At 38.5% G+C, this 8,419-nt stretch overlaps 1 pseudogene; it reads right to left on the bottom strand.

Moving 5' to 3' along the window:
• Positions 1-3,717: 3,717 nt before the first annotated feature.
• LOC102502660 (GDP-Man:Man(3)GlcNAc(2)-PP-Dol alpha-1,2-mannosyltransferase pseudogene) lies at positions 3,718-7,289 on the bottom strand (annotated as a pseudogene).
• Between the last annotated feature and the right edge of the window lie 1,130 nt (positions 7,290-8,419).

Below are 8,419 nucleotides of genomic sequence, written 5' to 3'. Positions count from 1 at the left end.
CGGCCGGAGACGACGCAGCGTCACAGCTCAGGGTCGTCCGGAGACGACGCAGTGTTGCAGCTCAGGGTCGTCCGGAGAACGGCGCGGTGTCGCAGCTCAGGGTCGTTTTCTTCCTGGTTGTCTGTGTCGTCTTCCTGGTCGTCTGGTGTCTATGGACCAGAGATCGTGCTTATATACACATTGGTGGGCCGTGATTGGTTGAATGAAGGATAGCAAAAGGTGGGTTTGAACCGTGCTCAACTATATAAGAGTACAGTGATAACCATTATGCTATCCGCTGGTCTCCCCTAGAATATTCTTAAATTTTTTTTTTTTAATACAGGCACCAGCAGGTGGCATGGTGGTTAAGGCATTGAATTCCTACATGGCCAACCGTAGTTTGAGTCCCAGATCCAGCAGTCTGAAAATCATGCCAGGCACGTGTGCATGCCTGCCCAAAATCCTAAGAGGAGAATGGATGAGAAGGGATTGCAGTATGGCTATCCCCCCCACTCCCCACAATGGGTGATTTCTCTGGTGAGTGTATGCCCTATGGCAAAAATCTAAAAAAAATAAAAGAAAAAGAAAAAGATTATGACATTTGTTCATGTACACTGTTTTAGTACTTACCATTGTAAGTCAAACACATGAGATCTTTTCATCCTGGTTTATGAGACTGGCTTCCCTAGAATTTCCTTTCATTTTGTTCTATACTTTACTTGGTGCTTCTGCTATAGTACATGTCAGTTCTGCAAACTTCTTATAAGCGTCTTTTATTTTTTCAATCTTTAGTACATGTTTCTCACTTTTCTTGGGACACTTTTTCTCTAGTGCATTAAATGGATCAGTCTGAGCTCATTCTTCTCTTCTCAGAGGGCCTTTAAATAGGTGATCAACAAATACTTCGTGTATCAGCTTTTATTTTTACCCATTCATTGTTTATTTCCCTCTCTGAAATAAAGCATAACTGCAGAAACCTCACTAATTAGGTCACAACAGTTTTGTTTGTTTCTTTCTTTTTACCTTTTTTTTTAATTGCCAGAGGATGCCTGTGCTTTCCAGAGATGGAGAGAGAGAAAGCACCCCTCAATGGGTCACTGTCTGCCACAGTCAGTTTTCCTCTAGTTCTCCACATGTGTACATATGCCCGACATACTATTCAAACCACCAAGCCCAGGATTCAAACCATGGTAGGCCATGTGGGATCCAGCTCCCTATGTGTTGTACTTATCCACTGTGCTTTGAGGCTGTTTATCTGCTAGTAGCATTACTATTTTACTGATAGGATCTAAAGCCCAAGGCTCATAAATGGCACGAGGCTTAGCATATAGGCACTCAAAATCCAGAAGCAATACTCTGTTCACCATACGATAAATGATTTGGCAAAAGGCAGAAAGTATGCATTAATTAAAGCTGTTATAGTTAATCAGGAAAGGGCTTCATGGAGGTAAGGCCTTTTAGGGAGGGTGTTGAAGGATGGATAAAGTTTTGTTGAATGATGATGGGAAGAAGGGTATTGCAGGTTATGGGAACAGTGTGAACAGAAGCAGAGTTAGAAAAGCAATAGCACATCCTAAGAATAACATGTCATTGTCAAATAGGGTATGGAGAAGTTGAAACTGGAAAAATAGGTTCTATAAGTAATTATGAGAGATATTAACATTTTCTGTTTTGTTTTGTTTTATAGAGAGGGATTCTACCTGTACTTTAGGAAGACAGAGCTGCATAAGATAAGTGTTAAGAGTCAGCTGCTGGTCTTGAGCAAATCACATACATACTTAATAGCCCTATTTTACTTATTTAAAAATGTTCATAGTTTTTGTGAGGGTTAAATAAACTGATTCATGTGAAAATATTGGGTGAAATATAAAGTATTAGACAACATTCATTAGGATTTTCTTTTATTTAAAAAAACTTTACCAGAGGGTATATGCACTCACTAGAAAGAGGCAGAGAGAGAGAGGAAAAATGAGAATGAACTCTTCCTGTGGCATGATCATACCTCAATCTCTTTTCCTCCATTGCTTCCTCCTTTGAAGATTTTTAGGCACACACACGTGTGTAGGCTGTTTCCCAAGCCATTAGGTCCAGGACTCAAACCATGCCATCAGCTATGTGGGATCCAATTGCCTTAACCATCACACCCCAGGTTGACCCAGGATTTTCAGTATGGAAATTCTGAATGGTCATAAGGTAGAGAGAGTATAGAAGTAGGCAGATAACCACAATGGTTGGGCAATGGTAGAGACCCAGGTAAAAAGTATCCAAAGTTCAAAAATGATAAGATAATAAAATACTATTTTTTAACAGAGGCAAATTTAAATGGGTTTATATTTATAAAGTTCTTAGAAGAGTACTTGGCATAACTCTTAGTGAGTTATTATATATTTATATTAATATTTATATCTATGTCATACCTATCCATCTAACCATCTATGTTTGTAAATTATAGCAATACAATGGTCAGTGGAATAGATTCTGGAATTTTTGCTTAGACTGGATAGTTGGAATTATAGCTAAGACTATCAAGCATAGAGAAAAGAGGGATTAGAGAAAATGACCAAGGGCAGACGCTTACTCTTAAAGCAATGCTTCTTAAACTTTACTTGTACTTAAATCACCTGGGCATATTATTAAAATGCAGATTCTAGGGGCCAGAAAGTGGTGTGGTGGTTAAGGTGGCTGGATTCCCACATGGGTGACTGTGGTTCAAATCCTGGACCGGTGGCTTGAAAATCATGTTGGGTGTGCATGCATATGCCCCCAGGGTCCCGAAAGGAGAATGGAGAAGGGATTATGGCATAGCCACCACTCTTGAGGGCGAATTTTCACTTTCCATCTCCCTGTCTCTCTTTATTTCCTCTCTGCTCTCTAGTGAGTGAGTGCACATGGCCTATGGTAAAAACCTTTAAAAAAATGTGGATTCTGGTTCAGTAGGATTAAGGTGAGCCTTAGATTATTTCCTTTAGTTCACAACTTTGACTATACATAGAATTAGCTGAGGAAGTTTAAAGAATATTATTCCTGGTCCCTATCTTTTTTTTCTTCTTCTTTTTTTAGACTTTTGCCATACGGTGCATGCACTCACTGGAGAGAGGCAGAAAGAGACAGTGAGAGGGAAATTGGTAAATCACCTCCCTCCCAAGGAGGATGTCCATGCCAGAATCCCTTTTACTCCTATGATTTTGGACAAGTATACACATTTGTCTGGCATGATTTTCAAGTTGCCAGATCCAGGACTCAAACCATGGATAGCCATGTGGGAATCCAGCACCTTAACCACTACACTACCTGCTGCCCCCTCTATTCCTTTCCCACCCTCAACCCCATTCCTCTATCTTAAAATGGTTAAATCATATTGGGAGATGTGACCTTTGGGGATTTTTGTTGTTGTTTGGTTTTTTAAAACTTGCCAGGTGATTTTTATTAAGTAGCCAGGGTTGACAACCACTAGGGTAAATGATCTCTAAAGTTTCTTTTCTGTTCTAGTCTTTCAAAGATTCTCAAAGACAGATAGTGGTAAAACACCAGAGGACTCAATGAAGGAAAAGGCAGATTCAGTAATAGTGTCATTCAGGCAAGCTGCTATAAAAATAATGCCATAAAGCAGGTGGCTTTTTTTATTTTTTAACATTGCTTAGGTTGAGTTTATTACAATATGGAATGAGTTTAAAAATATTTACATACAAAATGTGTTTAACTATTTTATATTAAATATCTTTAATTTGTACAAATATATTATTTAAATAACTTCTCCACAAATGATAGTAATGTCATTTCAAATTACTGATCAAAGAATCTGCTTACAAATGCACGCACATTTTTTTCAGATTTGGGTCTTTTTTGAGAGACATGGAAAGAATATGAGCCATGGTCTCAGCATAGCCTTCTTTACTCTCAGTCAGAAATTCAGTTTCATCACCTTTGTGATGAACAAGAATGTCAAGCTTTGGGTCCCCTGAATTATGTGCAAGAATAATTGTGCCAGCTGCCATACACTCTGCAACTCCAGTTTCAAAATGCTGATTTTGCACGGTGTGTAGATCGACTGTTGCTTGAGACAGGTAATTTTTTATAATTCATCAAATGGAATATTTATTTTAAATTTCACATCTTCTTGAAATCCTGATTCCTCAGATAGTCTTCTTAGCTGATATACCCAAAGTTCACTGATTTTGTTATGACAGCCCCTAGTGAGAGCAGGTTTAAGAGAAGGAAGCAACTCAGCCACCTTCTTTAGCAATTTAGTAAAGGCTCTTATCTGCAAAGGATAATTTATTCAGGCCCAAACTGGCCAGTGGAAACCAGTATATGTCGTGGGGTTGTCTTTTTCTGATGTACAGGAATGTCCATAAATGTCTGTACATCACAAGGTAGGTAAACAATGTTAGTGCAATTCCCAACTTTCCAAGAGGATAGGATATGGTTTAGTGTCTAAGAAGAATTGATCATGACTACATTGCTGTAAGAACCAACAAACCCATAAATAAAAGCAAAAAATAGTAGTAGATGAACTTTACTTTGCTGAGGAAAGGATTCCTGGTGATGAAGGCTGCATTATTAAATCCTACATTTTGGTTCTTCACTCTACAGAGAGCATGACAGTGCTGATAGTAGAATAATGAACATAACTTATAACTCAGCAGCCCCTTATATACTTAAACAGAGGAAGTGTGAAAGTGTAGCCCGTTAAATTCATGTAAAAAACAGAGCTTCCCAGTCAAAAAAAAAAAAAAAAAAAAAAAAGAACCCTAGACTTTGGCCCAGCAGAGTGAAGGAAGGATAGAGTGAATCTTCCACAAGGTGGTGTTTCCTGAAGAAAAACTGCGAGGCTAGCAGGTGGCATGGGGTTGGGGGTGCTAGACTCCCACATGGCTGACCAGACCTAGTGACTTGTTCTCTCAATTTCCCTGTCTTTCCCTGTCTCTCTGAGCACACATACCCTACAGCAAACTCAAAATAATAATAATAATAATAAATTTTAAAAAACTGCACTGGGCAAGGTAATTTAATGTTAAATCTTCTGAAAGTACCTTATATTGGGCTGTTGGGAAAATCATGACTCATTTTTGCATAGGAAAATACGTTATTACCTTCCTGCCAACCTAATAGTATCTGTTGATATTGACATCAACATCATCAGTATAAACAATATAAACTGTTTCTGGATACCTACTTTTATTGCATGGCTTTTTTTTTTTTGAAGAGGTTTTTGCTATAGTGTGCGTGTGCTCATCAGAAGGACAGAGAGGCAGAGAGACAGAAAGCAGGAAATCACTTCCCAGAGGGGATGGCCACGCTGCAATCCCTTCTCCTCCATTCTCCTCTCGGAATCTTGGGCATGCACGCACACGCACCCAGTATGAGTTTAAGCCACCAGGTCTGGGACTAGAACCTCGATCGACTACATGGGAGTCCAGCGACATAACCATTGTGCTAACTGCTGGTCCCTTATTGCATGGCTTTTAAGGTACACCATATAGCTCTTTTCTCTGCCATCAGCATAGCAGGATGGATAAAATAATTCAATCACTATTTGACTTTTCCCATTTTTGCTAGTTGACAATGAATGTTTTCTTTCTTGATAGTGGCAATCTGATTCCTCAAGACCCATGACTAAATGTACACCTAAAGTTCCACATGCAATTAGCCGAGGAAAGAATAATAAATTTTAAAAAATCCTCAACAACCCAGACAAGCAGCAATCCCCTTCAATGGCTGCCCTCTTTTTTTTTACCACCCCCCAAACTTAGGAAGCAGTCTCTGTGGCTTATAAACAAGAAAAATTAATTTCTTATGGGTTTAGAGACTAGAAAAATTCAAGAACAAGGTGCTGGCAGATTTGGTGTCCTGTGAGGGTCTACTTCATGGCTCATAAATAGCTGTCTTTTCATTGTGTCCTCCCATGGTAGAAGGGGCAATGGAGCTCCCTGGAATCTCTCTTTTTTTGGGAGAAGTTTTTTTGTTTTTTTGGTTTTTTTTTTTTTGCTATGGAGGACATGTGGGGGCCAGAGAGACAGAAGCTAGAAATCCCCCCCCCCCCCACCACCCAGGGTGGATGACCACACCACAATCTCTTCTCCTTCATTCTCCTCTCAGGATCTTGGACACGCACGCACACGAGCCTGGTGTGAGTTTAAGCCACTGGGTCCGGGACTCAAACCACAGTCAACTACATGAGAGTCCAGAGACATAGCCATTATGCCAACTGCTGGTACCCTGGAATCTCTTTTATAAGAAAAGTATATCATTTATGAAGCTTTGACCTCATGACCTAATCACTTCCCCAAAACCCCACTTCCAAATACCATCAAATTCAAGATATGAATTTTGGGGAAACATAACCACTAAGTCAATAGGAATGAGTGAATATTGGAAAAATAGATCAGCAAGTGAAATTTCAGGTCAATGACAAAGTTGGGGAAAAGGCCTTTCGTGTAGGTAGCAAACTCTATCTAGAGTTAAATTTTGTGGCATTACAAAAATATGTATATGTGTGTGTGTGTATTTATATACATACATAAATATCTTGTATATGTATATAAATATTTATATATATTTTTCCCCCTAAATTCTGAGGGGAGAGGGAGACAGAGAGAGAGAGGTACTTTTGCCTGCGTCTTGCCATGTTGAAATTTTCCTGCTTAGCCACCTACTTAGCTAGGACCACAGGTGCTTGCCTCCATGAAGCCTGTTTTAGGTTGGGCTAGAGACTGAACCTGGGCCTTCCATGTGGTCTCAGGAACAGTGTAGTTTCTGCCCCATAGGGGTTAGGCCATAAATATTAGGTCCTTGGGAAAGTCATGATGTATTTTTATGCATTTTTCTATGCAAAAATGCCTCATGACTGTCCCTATGACCCAATTACTGTTTTATCCTCTTTCTATCAGGGACATTGTGCAGAGTCTGTAGGATAAATTCCATAGTAAAAGCAGTTAACAATGCATGGCTCTAGCCAGGGCCAATCTTAGCTCTTATGGACTCGGCCACAGACTAACAACATTGGGTCAGTTGGAGCCTGAGCTCAAACTGGCACTGATAAAACCACAGAACCTTACTAACTGAATTTCTTTCATGCCTCTCATGACTTTCACCTTCAAGTCTAGAAGGTAGGCTTCTCAGGCATCTCCCTCCCTTCCTTTTTTATTCTCCATTCTGCTTCATTTTTTCTTTCTCTAAGTCATCTTCTCATTGCTTTTGTCTGTGACATCTCTCACCTTTCTACTGTTCCCTAGAAGTGTCTCTGCAGCATCCTTGTGGAACTCATTATGTTTTTCTGTCGTGGAAACTTGGCTTGTCTTTAATGTCATTGCTCACCAGGCAGTTTTCTTTAAAGAATCTGGACATTCTTCCTTCATCTGAGCTTTGGGCAAGGAAGAGATAGTCATTTAGACCTTCACTGTCACTTCCAAACCTTGACTCTCCAATCATATTCAAAACCCCTTTTTTTTTGAGTTCTATGACACCTAACTTGCAAGTCTAGTGTCTTAACTAATCTGGTCACCTCTATGGTCATGACTACGCCAAGCGGTTTGTCATCAGAAAAAATTTTGAAATAAAAATGATCCTTGTCCCATGTCTTCCAGTCTGCTAGTAACTTTCTTTTCTGGAAGCAACTTTTATCATCAATTTTTTTAAAAAATGCCCTTATAGAAATATTTTATGCAAGTATAATCATATATATATGAACATGCACACACACACACACACACACACACACACACACACACACAAAGGGCTTCAACAAGTTTCTGGAAAAGTGGAATTAAAGTACAAATCTATTTTGGCGCAAAATAATTGAAATCCCAGACATAGTTTTTTTCATGATATACATTTGCCATGAACATTTTGAAGATTCTTTCATATTTATATGCATATTTATAACTAAATTTTTGTTTCTTAAAGATACTCCAATGGTGAAGCACCATATACACTATTCTGAAAGCTTTCTTCCTTTCGTTGCTTAACAAATACTTTAAAGGTTTTTTTTTATTATTATTACATACAATTTTTTTTCCTTTAAAAAGAATTACTGTATAGTACTTTGTAAGGATGTTCAGTAATTTATTTTACCTGCTCACTATGGATGAACAATTAGATTCCTTCTAGTCTTTCTAGTTTTCTGCAATTGCAAACAAGGCTGCTATAAATAATATTTTATCTATGTCAAATTTTACACATGCAAGTTATTTATGGCATCAGTTCTTAGTAGTTAGATTGCTGGGTCAAGGTTATTTGCTGTTTTAACATTTTGGTAGATTAAAAAATTGTTCTCCACAGACTGAGATCTAATTTATACATCAATTAGCTATGCTTGAAAGAGTTAGTCTCCCATTATCCTTGCCAGTACAATTTTTATACATTTTTAAAGATTTTTGTCAATTTTATAATTAAAAATAGTTAACTAAACTTTTATTTTGCAATTCTCCTACTTTGAGTG

This window comes from Tupaia chinensis, unplaced genomic scaffold (assembly GCF_000334495.1).
Source record: "Tupaia chinensis unplaced genomic scaffold, TupChi_1.0 Scaffold144041_1, whole genome shotgun sequence".
NCBI lineage: Eukaryota > Metazoa > Chordata > Mammalia > Scandentia > Tupaiidae > Tupaia > Tupaia belangeri.
This window is presented reverse-complemented; position numbering and strand designations above follow the sequence as displayed.